Source organism: Oryctolagus cuniculus, chromosome 6, assembly GCF_051225735.1.
Source record: "Oryctolagus cuniculus isolate XC-2025 breed Fujian yellow rabbit chromosome 6, ASM5122573v1, whole genome shotgun sequence".
NCBI lineage: Eukaryota > Metazoa > Chordata > Mammalia > Lagomorpha > Leporidae > Oryctolagus > Oryctolagus cuniculus.
This window is the reverse complement of record NC_142872.1, coordinates 79,715,340-79,733,074: the sequence shown is the minus strand read 5'-3', so window position 1 is coordinate 79,733,074 and position 17,735 is coordinate 79,715,340. Positions and strand designations below refer to the sequence as shown.

The window sequence follows — 17,735 nt, the reverse complement described above, 5'->3', positions numbered from 1 at the left end:
CAATAGAATTGTAATATTAAAGTTAACTTGAGTTTACAACCAGGCAATACTCCTTATATATAAATTAAGTTTCTAATTAGCAATCATCTCTACAAGGAAACAACTACATTGTTTGAGGAGCTCTATGCTTCCAGCTGGAAATCCCAATGTCAAAGCACTTAATTTGAAACTTCAGTGCTTTTAAACACATGTATCAATAATGTTAACTCCTGAAACTTGGGTATATTAGCAGGAAGCTACCATAGGTTTCAGAACTCGCAGCTTAACTCATTGTATCACAGCACAGGTCCCTTTCTGAGGCTTTAAGATAAGCATTTTTAGTGCCTGGTGGTAATAGAGTCAGAACCAGGGAAGAGGAGAAAAATGCTTACAGGTGCCACCTAGAAAGTTGAGGGAAGGAGGCTAGAGTTGTGGAGCAGCAGTTTATGCCACCTGGAATGCCAGCACCCAATATCAGAATGCTGGTTCCAGTCCTGGCTGCTCTTCTTTCAATCCATGTTCCTGCTATTTGCATGGGAAGGAAGCAGAAGATGGCCAGAATATTTGGGCCCCTACCATCCATATGAGAGATCCAGATGAAGCGCCTGCCTTCAGCCTACAACACATCGGACTGTTAAAGCCATTTGGCGAATAAAATAGCAGATGTAAGAGCTCTATTTCTCTCTCTGTCGCTTTGTCTTTCAAATAAAATAATCTTTTTTTTTAAAAAATAATTTGAAGGAAAGCGTTCACAATGAACTGGAAACTGCTGAAGGAGAAGCTATGTTTTACAAAATAGTTGATAATGTGTTAGCAAACATTTTAAAATTAAAGATCTAGGGCTGGCACCATGGCTCACTTGGTTAATCCTCTGCCTGCGGTGCCAGCATCCCATTATGCGTGTTGGGTTCCATTCTCGGTTGCTCCTCTTCCAGTCCAGCTCTCTGTTGTGGCCCGGGAGTGCAGTGGAGGATGGCCCAAGTGCTTAGGCCCCTGCACCCATGTGGGAAACCAGGAAGAAGCACCTGGCTCCTGGCTTCGGATCAGCAAAGTGCTGGCCATAGCAGCCATTTGGGGAGTGAACCAATGGAAGGAAGACCTTTCTGTCTGTCTCTCTCTCACTGTCTATAACTCTACCTGTCAAATAAATTTTAAAAAAATTAAAGATCTAGACTTTTTAAAAGCACTTATGGATGATATTTTAAGAAAAGTTTGCTGATTTAACTTAGAAGGACAGGTTTTAGTTTTATGTCAGTGTACTTTTGATATTAAACCTTACATTTTAGAAATATGTAATTTTCTTTTAATCTCAACCTAATATCACAAAAGATTTCTTACTTCTACAAACTTTTAATAAATTTTTACTAGATATATTTTTTTTTGGACAGGCAGAGTGGACAGTGAGAGAGAGAAAGGTCTTCCTTTTGCTGTTGGTTCACCCTCCAATGGCTGCCGCGGCTGGCGCACTGCGCTGATCCGAAGCCAGGAGCCAGGTGCTTCCTCCTGGTCTCCCATGGGGTGCAGGACCCAAGCACTTGGGCTATCCTCCACTGCACTCCCAGGCCACAGCAGAGAGCTGCCCTGGAAGAGGGGCAACCGGGACAGAATCCGGCGCCCCGACCGGGACTAGAACCCAGTGTCCCAGCGCCGCAAGGTGGAGGATTAGCCTAGTGAGCCGCGGCGCCGGCTGGAAGCCTCTTGAGTTCACCAAACCTCAATAGACATTTTTCAAGGAAGGAAATCTAAATGGCCAACAGACACATGAAAAAATGTTCAAGATCACTAGCAATCAGGTAAATGCAAATCAAAACCACAATGAGGTTCCACCTCACCCCAGTTAGAATGGCTCACATTCAGAAATCTACCAACAATAGATGCTGGCGAGGATGTGGGGAAAAAGGGACACTAACCCACTGTTGGTGGGAATGCAAACTGGTTAAGCCACTATGGAAGTCAGTCTGGAGATTCCTCAGAAACCTGAATATAGCCCTACCATTCAACCCAGCCATCCCACTCCTTGGAATTTACCCAAAGGAAATTAAATTGGCAAACAAAAAAGCAGTCTGCACATTAATGTTTATTTCAGCTCAATTCACAATAGCTAAGACCTGGAACCAACCCAAATGCCCATCAACAGTAGACTAGATAAAGAAATTATGGGACATGTACTCTATAGAATACTATACAGCAGTCAAAAACAACGAAATCCAGTCATTTGCAACAAGATGGAGGAATTTGGAAAACATCATGCTGAGTGAATTAAGCCAGTCCCAAAGGGACAAATATCATATGTTCTCCCTGATTGGCGACAACTAACTGAGCACCAAAGGGGAAACCTGTTGAAGTGAAATGGACACTATGAGAAACAGTGACTTGATCAACTCTTGTCCTGACGGTTGATGTACAATGTAATACTTTATCCATTTTAGTATTTTTTTTGTTCTAGTACCATTGGTTGAACTCTGTAATTAACACACAATTATTCTTAGGTGTTTAAATTTTAACTGAAAAGTGATCCCTGTTAGGAATTTGGAAAACATTATGTTGAGTGAAATAAGCCAATCCCAAAGGGACAAATACCACTTGTTCTCCTTGATAGGTGACAACTAACTGAGCAAAAAAAAGGAAACCTGTTAAAGTGAAATGAACACTAGGAGAAATGGTGACTTGATCAGCCCTCACCCTGACTATTGATGAGCACCTTAATATGATATCCCTCTTAGTATTTTTTTTGTTTGTTCTACTTAATACTTTTGGTTGAATACTGTAATCAATACACAATTCTTCTTAAGTGCTGAAACTTAACTGAAAAGTGATCCCTGTTAAATATAAGAGTGGGAATAAGAGAAGGAAGAGATGTGCAATTCGGGGCATGCTCAAGCTGACTTACCTCAAACAGTAGAGTTAGAAACATACCAGGGGATTCCAATTCAATCCCATCAAGGTGGCATGTACCAATGCCATCTCACTAGTCCCAGTGATCAAATTCTGTTCACAATTGATCATAATGATAGGACTAAGAACCAAAGGGATCACATAAACAAGACTAGTGTCTGCAAATACTAGCTGATAGAATAAAAAAGGGAGAGAATGATCCAACATGGGAAGTGAGATACTCAGCAGACCCATAGAATGGCAAATGTCCTAACAGCACTCTGGCCTCATAATCAGCCCTTAAGGCATGCGGATCCGGCTGAAAAGCCCATGAGACTATTTCAGGCATGGAAAGCCAAGACACTCTGGGGGAAAAAAAAACCTAAATGAAAGATCTCCATGAGTGAGATCCCAGTGGAAAGAATGGGTCATCAAAGAAGGAGGTACCTTTCTCTGAAGGGAGGAGAGAACTTCCACTTTGACCATGGCCTTGTCTAAAAATGATCAGAGTCAGTGAACTCAGGGGGCTTCCATAGCCTTGGCAGCTCATGACAAGAGCCTAGGGTGATTACTCATGCCATAAACAAGAGTGTCAATTTGTTAAGTCAACAACAGGAGTCACTGTGCACTTACTCCTCATGTAGGATCTTTGTCCTTAGTGTGCTGTACATTGAGATTTAATGCTATAACTAGTACTCAAACAGTATTTTTCACTTTATGTTTCTGTGTGGGAGCAAACTGTTGAAATCTTTACTTAATGTATGCTAAACTTATCTTCTGTATATAAAGAGAATCGAAAATGAATCTTGATATGAATGGAAGGGGAAAGGGAGTGGATAAGGGGAGGATTGCGGGTTGGAGGGACGTTATGGGGGGGAAGCCATTGTAATCAATATTCTGTACTTTGGAAATTTATATTCATTAAATAAAAGTTAAAAAATAAATAAATAAATAAATATTTACTGACTTCTAGGATAACTATTCTTACTAATCAAAACATATCTCTTATATCCCATAGCTTTACTTACAAACCACAAATTTTTGTTTATATTTTTAAATTTTTTCCTACCTGCTTTTTATTTACATATTGTCATAGTTTTAATTTCAATATGAAGCAATCCTTTAAAATCTCTAAAAGCAAGACATTTCCTTAACAAAAGTACATATAGATTTTTAATTTTTCAAATATTTTTCCTTTTTGTTATTAAATTTTGGAGTATTTTTATTTCATTTTTTTCTTTTTCCTGTTTAATTGCTTTTACATATAGAATTTTTACCCTTAGTTATTGGAAGTAATCTTCAATGGTTTGTCATATATCATTTTTTTAAACTTTTAAAATGTATGTAAAGAGAACACTTTCATGTATTTCCTATATGCAGTTTTAAAAACACATAGATACTTCCCATCGTCCTTCCCTGGGTCTCACACTCCCTCCTCCTTCCTCTCATTTTTCTTTTAATGTTTGCAATGACTTACTTTCAATTTACTTTGTAATCACAAGCTTAACCCTCCATTAAATAGAATTCAAAGTAGTAAGTAGAAAAACCACTGTTCCTCAGAAGTAAATAAAAGGACTATGAACAAAAATCAAATCTCAATATGTGAATTTAACTCAAATACATTACTTTTTTTACTCGAAACATTAATTTCCACAAATCAGAGAAAACATATTTGTCTTTTGGTACTGGCTGATTGCACTAATGATAATGGTCTCCAACAGTATCCATTTTGTTGTGAAACACAATTTCTTTATCTAGTTATCAATGGATATCTGGGCTTACTCCATATCTTAGCTACTGTGAATTGAGCTGCTACAGAAAGATGTACAGATAACTATTTTATATGCTGTATATCAACAATGTATAAAAGCATATTTGTTAACAGACCCAAATATACTGTTTTTACAGAATTTAAGAAGGCAATTCATTAAACTTATATTTAGAAATATTTCTCATTTATATTCATCTGATTTACCTTTTTGAAAAAATTATTTATTTATTTGAAAGGAAGAGTTGCAGAGAGGCAGAGGCAGAGGCAGAGAGAAGTCTTCCATCTGCTGGTCTACTCCCCAGTGGCCTCAACAGTTGGAGCTGCATCGATCTGAAGCCAGGAGCCAGGAGTTCCTCCAGTCTCCCATGCAGGTGTAGGGGACCAAGCACTTGGGCCATCTTGTACTGCTTTCCCAGGCCATAGCAGAAAGCTGTATGGGAAGTAGAGGAGCCAGGTCTTGAAGCAGCACCCATATGGGGCGCTGGCACTGCAAGCTTTACCCGCTAAGCCACAGTGCTGGCCTCTCGATTTACATTTTTTTAATTTAAACAAGAATATTTACAGTAGTTACAAAGCTGAAATGTCAGGCAGAATAGTCAAATTATTATCCTTGAAATACAAAACACTATTGTATTTTCACATGATCTTAGATTTATGCTTTTATGAACAAATGAACTAAAAGAGGTCCAACTGCCAGGAAGCCCAAACAAATGGCAGACAAAAAAGATTCCCAGTATGCACCCATTTCAACTGACCCAATCTTGGAGCCCCCTGACTCCCAAAAGTACCATTTACTTGTACCAATAAAATGATAGTAGGCAGCTACATCACAATGAGGACAGAAGGGAAGGCATCCAAGAAAATGGGCTCAGCGGCTACTGGGATATCCCTGAAATCCCAGGCATGGGGTCAGCTCACCAAGAGCAGCCTGGTGCACACAGGCAGTGCTCGCTTTTCCTGAGCCACATGTGAAGCCCAGACTCCTACTCGTGGTTGGCTCATCATTTGCTACACTCAAAATTAGGCCCAGGCTGCTAGCTACTAAACAACCAACTCATGAGAGTGGATGTGGAGACAGTTTCATTAAAGAAGCCAGAATCCTTAGAAAAGGCAGAATCCTTTGATTCCAAATATGCTCTTTTCAATGAATGTTGGCTTCTGAAGAAGAAGAAAGAAGAAAGAAGAAGAATGGAAAAAACCTGTGTACCTGAGGCTGGAGCTGAGGCACAGTAGATTAAGCTTCTGTCTGTGGCACCAGCTTCCCATATGGGTGCCAGTTCAAGTTCCAGATGCTTCACTTCTGATTCAGCTCACTGCTGCATGGCCTGGGAAAATAATGGAAGGTGGCCCAAATGCTTGCGCCCCTTCAACCCTGCAGGAGACACAGAAGAAACTTCTGGCTCCTTGTCAGCCCAGCTCTAGCCAATGCTGCCATTTGGTGAGCGAACAAACAGATGGAAGATCTTTCTCTAGTATCTCCCTAGTGTCTATAACTCTGCATCTCAAATAAGTAAATCTTAAATAAAGAAACCTATTTCCTTTCACTGACTCTTATCACTGGTGAACTGCTTGTCTAGTGGTGAGCAGTATGGAATTAATTTTGCTGATATGGAATGGGGCATCCCAACCAGTCACTTAGAAACCTACCCTATTTGTTAGTAGGTTTGAAATAGTTTTTATTGTCTGACTTGTCATCCTGTAACCATATTTTTTTTGCTCTTCTGGTCAAGATGGATTTATTCCTGGACATTGTTCTGATTTGGACCCATATTGGTATGGACATGGTTGACAACCAACCAAGAGTCAGTGTTATAAACCCCTTCAGCCACATAAATGAGCAGCCTAGAGGTTTAGAAAAGGGGTTTGCAGCTAAAGTTTACTGGCAGTCTATTCCTAAAATTATTATCAGTTCTGTAGGCAAGAACCATCATGTCAAAATATCAGACCAACATCATCTGGCAGGGGATTGGACTTTTGAAAAAAGCTGACAGGTGATGGACATGAAGCTCTGAAGGAACACATAACAAATCAACAACAGAACAGCAAATCAAGTTTGTATCTGAAAAACTATATGCAATCTAATGGTAGTCATTATAATAGACCATGCAATGTCAGTAAGACAAGTTGATTCCTCTTATTTTAATATCAGATTTATAAAAATGTTTTAACTTAGAAAGACTAAACAAGGAATTCTTAAAATTGTTCATTTTTTTAGAGATTTATTTACTCGAGAGGCCAGCACTGCGGTACAGCGGGTAAAGCTGCAACCTTCAGTGCCAGAATCTAATATAGGCACAGGTTCAAAACCTTCTGATCCAGCTCTTTACTGTGGCCTGGAAAAACAGTGGAAGATGACCCAAGTCCTTGGGCCCCTGCACCCACGTGGGAAACCTAGAGGAAGCTCCTGCTCCTGCCTTTGGATCAGCACAGTTCTGGCCATTGCAGCCATCTGGGGAGTGAACCAGTGGATGGAAGACCTCTCTCTCTCTCTCTCTCTCTCTCTCTCTCTCTGCCTCTCCTTCTCTCTCTGTGTAACTCTGACTCTCAAGTAAATAAATCTTTAAAAAAAATGATTTATTTACTTGAAAGTCAGAATTACAGAGAGAGAGGTTTTCCATCTGAAGTTCCCTCCAAAAATGGCTGCAGCAGCTGGAGCTGTGTTGATCCCAATCCAGGAGCCAGGAGCTTCTTCCAGGTCACACATGCCTTGCAGAGGACCAAACACTTAGGTCGTCTTCTGCTACTTTCCCAGGCCATCAGCAGAGAGCTGGATCAGAAGTGGAGCAGCCAGGACTCAAACACGTACCCATGTGGGACACTGGCGAAACAGTTGTATGCATAAACTACTGCACCACAGCTGTTTTTTAAAGCTACAGCATCAAGCCTTTTGATGTTTAAGAGCTATTAAGAATTGATCAGTTTACTCACTAAAAGGCTGGGACCCATTGAAGTCAAGTGTTGTGTGTATCTTTTTAAACCCATCAATGTTTTAAGTTCTACCTTATTATGAACAGGACAGATTATTTTAATGGAATTTGAGAATAATTGCATTATCATGGAAACCAAAAATTTCCATAAGCAGTTTCTAATTTTGGAGGAATTTAGTAGTAAGGAATGGTAAATACAGGTTTTGGCTTTTCTCTATAAAAACATAGTCCACCAGAGTGTTATAAACTCTATAAATGGCATGGAAATCTTTAAGCCTTGAGATAAAACAAGGAGAGATCCAACAATGTTGTCAGTAACAGACACAGAAATGGCAGAAAGGTACAATCTGTCCAGTTTGATTCTCTATGTGCTTCCTTTTTTCTCATGTATGACCTACAGTAGCAGTTTCAAGAATCTGTCAGTTTTTTCATCAGAATTTCTGAAATTTTTAGTTCACCTTGTTGGGAGCCTATGTTTATAAATATTTGATAGAGCCATTCCAGATTCTAAAAGTATTTAGTGTGAAACAGAGCTGTGGATGACAAAAACTTAAAATCGCCCTGGTGAAAATTGGACTATCAGTTTACTGGATAAAGGGAAGTTTAGTTAGGTCTAGTGTATGTAGTGCTGTAGAAAGCACAGTAGTGTTTGATAATAGCATCACCTACCCCTGCTGCCAGGTGCTTATGGAGGTTAACAGAAAATGGAGACCTGCAGCCAAGCCCTTACCTAACAATTAGACAATAGTTGGGCTTGTTATTAACCAAGACATTGATTGCCACTAAGGCCGATAAAGGCACAAGGAAATAAAAGTGTGGGAACTTGATACCTTCTTCTTCCCAAATTCATCTTCTCCACACCCTGCCACTTCAAGTATCGTGGTTGTACAATATACAGGTCCCTGCTCTACTGGAGCGATCTGAGTGAAAGGGCAGCAGTACACATGAGATGTAGAACGTTACATCCAACGGCCATATTAAAAACACAGTTTCAACAAGAAGGTATAAGACATAACATGGAATACCCCCAACACTCACTGGGTTCCATTATATTGCTCCTGGGCTAAAGTCTCTAGATGAGTCTAAGTGTAGTTTCATAACCAAGTCCAGTGTTGGCAGTGGTTATGGTTGCCTTCTGAGGTAGATGAGCTTCAGAGCTGGCAGGCAAATGACTGCACATCCAACAAACCAATCTGCTGGTCACTGTTGCAAAGCTGTTCAGTCCACAAGGGTATTTGTAGCAATCAGGTTGTATCTATCTGGGGGGCAGGAGGGGGGAGGTGCAATAGTCCAGAAGTCTGTTATCTCAAGGTGAATCACAGTTTAATATCCTGTAGTTTACAGAATGGAGAACATATATTGTTACAAACATTGGCCATCACATTAAACCACTTATTAACAAATCAAAACATAAAGAGGTGTCAGTTCTGGGCCCTGAGACTGAGTGCAGTTACAAACATTCATTGTTTCAGGTTTACCCCAAGAACAGGAGCCTGTCCACCCCTAAACCCCAAAATCCAGTGGAATCAGGAAACTTAAATAACACTGAAGGCTTCAAATTGTCCTCATCACCAGAGGACTCAATTATTACTTGATGGGCAGTCTTTTAGCACTGGGTGAACCTGGAGTCTGATGACCCCTCCCTTCTAGGGCATGGATGCCATTCTCTTTTGTCCCCAGCTACCACTGGCTGCACTGTCTTCTCTTTGCCTAAGTCACTTGTGGATGTGTTGAACTCTCTCCATGTCCTTTGGGCTGTTCTTGGGCTCCAGCAGCTGCACCATCTCCCTTTGCTTCAAACTTGATTCCTGGGCTCTGCATCTTGGTACTCAGGGGTCATGGCCCAGTGCTTGAACTCACAGTGGCACTGAGAAATACACAAAGAACAGACACTAGACCCAGTGGCACTCTGGCCACAGTAGATATCCACATTTGTGTTTGTGGTGGCAGTCATACACACACACAGATAATTGCATACATTCACAAATAGCCATACTTCCACATATAGCCGTGTCCAACAACTCCATGCCTAATCACGCCCCCAGTTGCTATGTGTGTTTACAGACAATAGTGGCTCAGAGCCAGGTAATTACATAACAGAGTTCTGGGCAGCAGGTCAAGCAGGTGGCCTCTTGGTTACCAGGACATTATTGGTCAACAAGACACACAGATAAGGAGGCAAGGAGGGCATGGCGGTGTGGGAACTTGGTACCTTCATCTTCTCAAGTTCAATCTCTCAACTCTTTGCCACTTCAAGTATCCTCACTGTACAATCTGTGTTTGCCTCATCTTCCAGATAGATCCAAATACAAGGCAAGGAGTACAACAGGGAGTGGAACATTGAATCCAAAGACCAAAACAATAGAGCAAGTTACAACACAAAAGTATAACACATAACATAGAATACCTCCAACCATCTTTGGGATTCATTACATGCTCCTGGGCTAAAGTCTCTAGATGAGGCCAAGTGTATTTTCATAACCAAGTCCAGTGGAGTCAGTGGCTTTGGCTACCTTCCACAGTAGCTGAGTTGCAAAGCTGCAAGGCAACTTGTTGCACATGGAACAAGCCAATCTGTTGGTCATGGCTACAAAACTGTTCAGTCCACTATGGTATCTGTAGCCATCAGGATGTATTCATCTGATGATGGCAAAAGTCCAGTAGTCTATATGCCATCTCCCAGGTGAATCACAGGTTATTATCCAATGTTAGCAGAATGGAGCACATATATTATTACAAACATTGGCCATTACATTCAACCACTTATTACCAAATCAAAACATACAGTGATGTCAGGTCTGGGCATCGAGGCTGAATGCAAAGTTAGAAACATTCATTGCTTTGTGTTCACCCCTAAACCACATAACCTGGAAGGACTCAAAAACCTGTAATAACACTGCATTTCAACTCAGTCATAACAGTTTCTTCATGGTCTTTTGACATTGGGTGCTATTTGGAAGGTGATAACCCCTCTCTTCCAGAGCATGGATTACCACTGGCTGAGCTGTCTTCTCTCTGACTTCCTTTGGAGGTGTCTACGTAGCTGTGTCTCCACATCCTGTTGGCTGTGCTTGGGATCCAGAAACTGCAGCATCTGCCTCTTCCTCATCTGTTGGTCCTTTATCCTCTGGATGTTGGGTCTCAGGGAGTCTTGCCCAACTTTCTTTACTCACAGTGGTGAGAAGTGTGTAAGGAGCAGAAACTAGACACTCATAGTAATGGGGCCACAGAAGATATCCACGTTGTGTCCATGGCAGCATCAGAATCACACAGAGAGATATCTGCATATATCCACACATAGCCGCACACCCACATACAGCTGCATCCACCAACAGCCATGCCTAGTTGTACCCTCCAGTTGCTTATGTGGGTTTACAGACAAAAGTGTCTCAGAGGCAAGCATGAGCATAACTGGATTGTGGGTAACAGGCAAAGCAAGTGGGCCTGTTAGTTACCAGAACATTGGTGGCCATAGACACACACAGATCAACAGAATGACATAAAAGCATGGAAATGTAAAAACTTGACCTCCCCAATTTCATCTTTGCAACAGTAGCCCTCTTTAGAGGTTGTAGTCCTGGCAGATCTTTTTTTTTTTTTTTTGGCAAATTTGTTATTTGACATTCATATATAATGAAACTTTTTTATATAATCTTTTGGTCTATATAGTTTAATGTTGGCATCAGCAACAATATATTAATGTTAATATCTCCCCTCCCCTTTTCATTTTTTAAGAACACTGCTTATCTGTCATAGTAGTAACCAGACTCTATTTGCTCTTCTGCTCCATATGAACTTGTTCCTGGTGTTTGTTCTGATTTGGTCCCATGTTGGGGTGGAAAAAGTTGACAACCCAGTCAATGTCATAAACCCTATGGCCACATATGTTAGTAACATAAAGGTTTTAGAAGAAGGGGTTTTTAGACCAAATTTACTTGCAGTCTATACCTAAAATGAACTTAATCATTTCTGTAGGAGAGAACCATCAGGACAGCATTATCTGGCCTGATTCTGACATGTATTATTACTGGTGACAGGCTGCTGACTGATGACAAACATGCAGCTCCAAAGAAAGAAATCACAGCAGTCCAACAAGAAATCAAGTTTGTGTCTTAAAAACCATAAACAGATAGTGCTGTGTTGAAGCAGGTAAGGCTGCAGCCCACACTTCCATCATCCCATATGGGCACCGGTTGGTGTCCTGGCTGCTCCACTTCCAATCCAGCTCTGCTATGGCCTGGGAAAGCAGCAGAGGATGGCTCAAGTACTTGGGTTTTCTGCCACATGGGTGGGAGACCTGGAAGAAGCTCCTGGCTTCAGATCAGCCCAGCTCCAGCAATAGCGGACAATGGGGAGTGAATCAGTGGATTGAAGACCTGTCTGTCTGTCCCTGTCTCTCTCTCTCTTTCACTCTCTCTCTCTCTTTCCCAATTTCTGCCTCTTCCTCTCTGTAACTCTGCCTTTCAAATAAATAAATAAATCTTTAAAAAAGTAAACCATCTAACAGCAGGCATATGATAATTGAGTTTATATAAGAATAGTAAACAGTTGATTCTTCACATTTTAATATAAGATTTAAGAAATGTTTTAAGGTAGGAAGACTTCCTAACCAAGGAAGTCTTATTTTTTAAGTTACATTACCTAATCATTTAAGTGTTAAGATTTATTTTTTTAGTAAGATTTATTTATTTACTCAAATGGAAGAGAGAGAGTGAAGGAGAGGGAAGGAGGAAGGGAGAGAAAGGGAGAGAGAAAGAGAGAGGTAGGAGAGAATTTTCCATATACTGGTTCACTCACCATATGGCCCTAGTGGTCAGAGCTGCCCTGGGTGGAAGCCAGGAGCTATAGCTTCTTCTGGGTCTCCCATGTGGGTACAAGAGACCAAGCACTTGAGCCATCCTCCACTGCTTTCCCTGGAGCCTTACCAATGAGCTGCCAATGAGCTGGATCATAAGTGTTGCAGCCAGGACTCAAAACAGTACCCATGTGGAATGACAGCACCACAGACAGCGGGTTTGCTTGTTACACAATACCAAACCCAAGATCTATTAATAAGGGATCATTTTATTTACTCCATGAAATGCTTGGATTATGAAGTTAGGCATTTTTGTTTATTTTTACATTTATCATTGTTTAAATTGCATTTTATTAAGAGAACATATTTTCATGGACTTTTCAAAATAATTACATTGCCATGAAAGCCATTCTTATTAAGTAGTTTTTGAATTTGGATGAATTTAGTAAGCAGAAAGTTAAATGTTTTTACTTTTGTTTATAAAAACATAGTCCACCAAAGAATTATAAACTCTAGCAATCACAGGAAAATCTTTAAGCCTTCAAGCAAAACATCTTAATAGAGAACCAACAATGTTTAAAGACACAGGAACCTACAACTTGATCGATTTCAGTCCCTATGAACTTATTCTTTTGTGTGATCTATAGTAGCAGGTTTATGAATCTGTCAGATTTCTTTAATCAGAATTTTTTAATTATTTAGTTCACTTCATCAGAAATCTACATCTCTTAGATTCTTTTTGGTTGTAAATGTTTTTAGTAAGAACCAGAAATGTGGATGACAAAGCACATAAAATCACCAGGAATAAAACTTGAATGACAGTTGATTGGTTTATGTGGTACTTAGTTTTATTGATTGTATATAGTATTTTGACAAGGACAGGACAACCTCAAGGATCTTTCACAGTGGCCAGGTCTTTTTATTTTTTAATTAACTTATTATTTATTTGAAAGTCAGAGTTACACAGAGAGGAGAGGCAGAGAGACAGAGAGAGGTCTTCCATCCGATGGTTCACTCCCCAATTGGCCACAATGTCCAGAGCTGTGCCAATCCGAGGCCAGGAGCCAGGAGCTTCTTCTGGGTCTCCGACATGGGTGCAGGGTCCCAAGTATTGGGCCATCCTCCACTGCTTTCCCAGGCCAAAGCAGAGAGCTGCATTGGAAGTGGATGCCAGTGCTTCAGGCCACAGTGTTAACCTGCAGCACCACAATGCCAGTCCCGTCTTTTTTTTTTTTTTTTTTTTAAGATTTATTTATTTGAAATTCAGAGTTACAGAGAATCTGGGCAGATAAAGACAGGTCTTCTATCCACTGGTTCATTTCCCAGATGGCCACAATGGCCAGAGCTGTGCAGATCCGACGCCAGCAGGCAGGATCTTCTTCCAGGTCTCCCAAGCAGGTGTAGGGGCCCAAGAATCTGGACCATCTTCTATTGCTTTCCCAGGCCATAGCAGAGAGCTGGATTGAAAGTGGATCAGCTGGGACTTGAACCAGTGTCCATATGGGATGCTAGCACTTCAGGCAGCGGCCTTACCCACTACACCACAGCACCAACCCAGGTCTTTTTCATTATTAAGATGTCACAACAGATGACATCACACCAGGAACAGCAGACATTTGTAAGTGTCATACAACCTGTAGAATACCTATATCCATGATATACCTACATAAATGTAACGTTAAATTTAACATGTACTTACAACCAGGCAATGCTCTCTCTCTATATATATGGATATATATAATATATATTAATATTATTAATTATTATTACTATTATAATAATATTACTAATATATATTAACTACATATAGTGTGTGTGTGTTTGCTTGTTATACAATACCAAACCCAAGAGCTATTAATAAGTTAATATATATTAGTTATATATTAATATATATTATTACATATTAATATATTATATAGTATATATAATATAAATAACACATTATATTATATATTATAAATATACATTATATATTATAAACAATATAAATATATAGTAATATGTTAATATATATTAATTTATATAATTGATATATATTTGTGGGGAGCAATCCGGACTAGACTAAGTTACTCGAATTAAGACTTATTCTATGCATCTGCTCTCCCACAATATGGCGCTGGGAGAGAAGTAAACAGCTTCCGCACAGCTGCCTCCAGTTCAACCAATTAACTGTAGGACTTGCTCCTGATTGGAGAGCAGCGTACTCAGCCGAGTTGGGATTGGCGGAGGAGGACTATAAAGGAGGAGAGAGACGGCATGCACCAGGAACATCTATGGGGAACATCTAGGGGAACCCGTGCAGCCCCCAGAGAGCCGGCCGGCGGTGTGCCGCTCCCCTGCGGAAGTGGGGAATGTGGCCAGGGGGAACTGCCCTTCCACGGAGGTGGAAGGGATAGTAGCCAACCCGGGAAGAACCAGCAGCAAACCCGGGGAGGGCCGAGCAGACGAAAGAACAGCGCAGGGTCCTGTGTTGCTCCTCCACGAAGACGGGGAGCGACATAATGGTGCCGTGACTCGGATATGAAGCCTAGGCAGGGTTTAGTGTCGTTCCTCCACGAAGAGGGGGAGCGACATAATGGTGCCGTGACTCGGATAGGAAACCTGACTTGGATAGAAAACCTAGGACGGATAGGAAACCTGACTCGGATAGGAAACCTAGCTTGGATAGGAAACCTAGGACAGATAGCAAACTTAGGAGGGAAGAAACGGGAAGAACTAGGGAAAATATCGGAGAGAGAAACTAGCAAACAGCCTAGGGAAATTACCGGAGAGAGAGACTAGCAAACAGCCTAGGGAAAAGCCGGACGAAAAGGGTGCCGGAAGAAGCTATTGAAAGCCTAGGCATAGACTCGGATACGGACTACGGGGGGAAGCTGGGAGAAATCTCTAAGGTCGAAAGCGAAAGTGAAAGCTAGAACAAACAGACTCGGACGCGGACTGTGGGGAGAGGCCAGGAGAAATGAGGGAGGAGTATTGTTGGAGGAAAGCTTGGGGAAACATACCGGGTAGAGAAAAATGTTAGGGAAATTGAAGCCGCGGGGGGCAGGCCGAGGCGGAGACGAAAGCCACTTTGGGGTTCTCAAGTTAGCCCGGGAATAGGGGGCGAAAAGTTGAAACCAGAAGCTGAGACGTAAGCCAGATTGGGATCCGTCTGATTAGCCCGGGGAGCAAAGGACGGGAAGCCAAATCGTGGGGCGGAGACGTACGCTGGGTTGAATTCGCCAGGCTAGCCCGGGGAACTTAGATTGAATCCTAGTGGCGGAGACGCAAGCTACGCTGTGTTACTCGCGGAAGCCGCCGCGTGCAGAGAGAGCACGGGGCGTGAATAGATAGGGAACGCTGGCGTAGGCCGTGGTTCAGACGCGAAAGGGTTAAGCATGGAGACCGCGGAGCGCGCGAACCCGAGCCGCGCAAAGTCGGGAAGCTGCGCAGATGAGAGAGGCGCGCGGGCTGAAGCGGCGCAGAGCCGGGAACCCGCCGGCGGGGCGAGGTGCCGGGAAGCTGCGGGGATAAGAGAAACAGAAGTTTGGAAGTGAAGTAAAAGAGAAATGGGAATGCTGGCAGACAGAAGTAAAATGGGAGAAATAGAAATGCCCGGAGATAGAGAAATAGAGAAAAATAAGGCCTCCCCTCAACATGCCAATTAGAAGGCTTGAATTCGGTCTGCCCGATTAGTGAGGCTATGAGCACCTGGGCGGCTAGCCGCAGGTCACCGAAGACAGGCACGAATTAACATCAGTAAGGCTTCCCCACAATACAACAATGAGAAAGCTTGGATTCGGTCTGCCTAATTAAGGCGGTAAGCGCCAGCAAGCAGCTCGACCAGAGTATGAGCTGCAGGTCACCGAAGATAGGCACGAACCAACACTAATAAGTCTCCCCCACAATAAGGCAATGAGAAGGCTTGGATTCGGTTTGCCTGATAGGTCTTGTAAGTCCCCTGCAGGCAGAGCAGAGCATGCGCTGCAGGGCACCGAACACAGGCACGCATCAGCGCCTAAAAACCTCCTCACAATGGCGAAGAGAGGACCCGGATTCGGTTTTCCTGATTGATAGGACTTGTAAGAGCCTGTGGCAACGCTAGCAAGTAGAGCAGAGTGTGTGCCGCGGGACACCGAAGACAGGCGCGTATCAACGCCAAAAAATAAAAAGAAAGGGGGATCTGTGGGGAGCAATCCGGACTAGACTAAGTTACTCGAATTAAGACTTATTCTATGCATCTGCTCTCCCACAATATGGCGCTGGGAGAGAAGTAAACAGCTTCCGCACAGCTGCCTCCAGTTCAACCAATTAACTGTAGGACTTGCTCCTGATTGGAGAGCAGCGTACTCAGCCGAGTTGGGATTGGCGGAGGAGGACTATAAAGGAGGAGAGAGACGGCATGCACCAGGAACATCTATGGGGAACATCTAGGGGAACCCGTGCAGCCCCCAGAGAGCCGGCCGGCGGTGTGCCGCTCCCCTGCGGAAGTGGGGAATGTGGCCAGGGGGAACTGCCCTTCCACGGAGGTGGAAGGGATAGTAGCCAACCCGGGAAGAACCAGCAGCAAACCCGGGGAGGGCCGAGCAGACGAAAGAACAGCGCAGGGTCCTGTGTTGCTCCTCCACGAAGACGGGGAGCGACATAATGGTGCCGTGACTCGGATATGAAGCCTAGGCAGGGTTTAGTGTCGTTCCTCCACGAAGAGGGGGAGCGACATATATTAATGATTTATATTAACTATATAATATATAATACATGTGTGTTAATTATTAATTATATATCACATAATATATAATTAATTATATATTAAGTATATATTATGTATTATATAAATATCAATTTATATATAAATATTATATAATTTTATACAAATATTAATTTATGGGTTGCATTTTATATAAATATTAATATTATATATAATTATATATAAGGATATATATGTAAATATATTATATATAAGGATATATTTTATATATATATAATCTAAGTGTCTAATTACCAATCAAATCTACTAGGTGACAGCTACATTGTTTGAGGAGCTCTGGGATTCCAGCTGGAAATCCCATTGTCAAAGGACTTAATTTGAAACATAACTATTTTTTAAAAACAAATACGAATAATCTTAAATCTTGAAACTCACCTTCACTAACAGGAAGCTAATGTACCTTGGCAAGCCTCAGCTTAACCCCCTGTATCACAGCATGGGCCCCTATCTGAGGCTTTTAAGAGAAGCATTTTTAGTGTCCTGTCATAACAGAGTCAGAACCAGGAGAAAACTGCTAACAGGAGCTGCCTACAAAGTTGAGGGAGAGGGGCTAAAGTGGTGGAGACTTACTAGACATATTAGACTGCTGGTTCCAGACCTGGCTGCTCCTCTTCCAGTCCACCTCCCTGCTATGTGCTTGGG

At 41.9% G+C, this 17,735-nt stretch overlaps 1 long non-coding RNA gene across 5 annotated transcripts in view; it reads right to left on the bottom strand.

The window, feature by feature from the left end:
• The window catches only part of LOC103348022 (uncharacterized), a 44,390-nt gene that overhangs the window by 16,649 nt on the left and 10,006 nt on the right, over positions 1-17,735 (bottom strand). The window contains exon 3 of one of the 5 annotated variants that reach the window (XR_016235643.1): positions 7,909-8,882. The exons of 2 other annotated variants lie outside the window; for them this stretch is intronic. This is a non-coding gene — a long non-coding RNA (uncharacterized LOC103348022). Of the gene's footprint in view, positions 1-7,908; positions 8,883-8,930; positions 9,419-13,237; positions 13,499-17,735 lie in introns of those variants that run through there. 2 more of the 5 variants (XR_016235645.1, XR_016235642.1) reach the window with 2 other exon arrangements.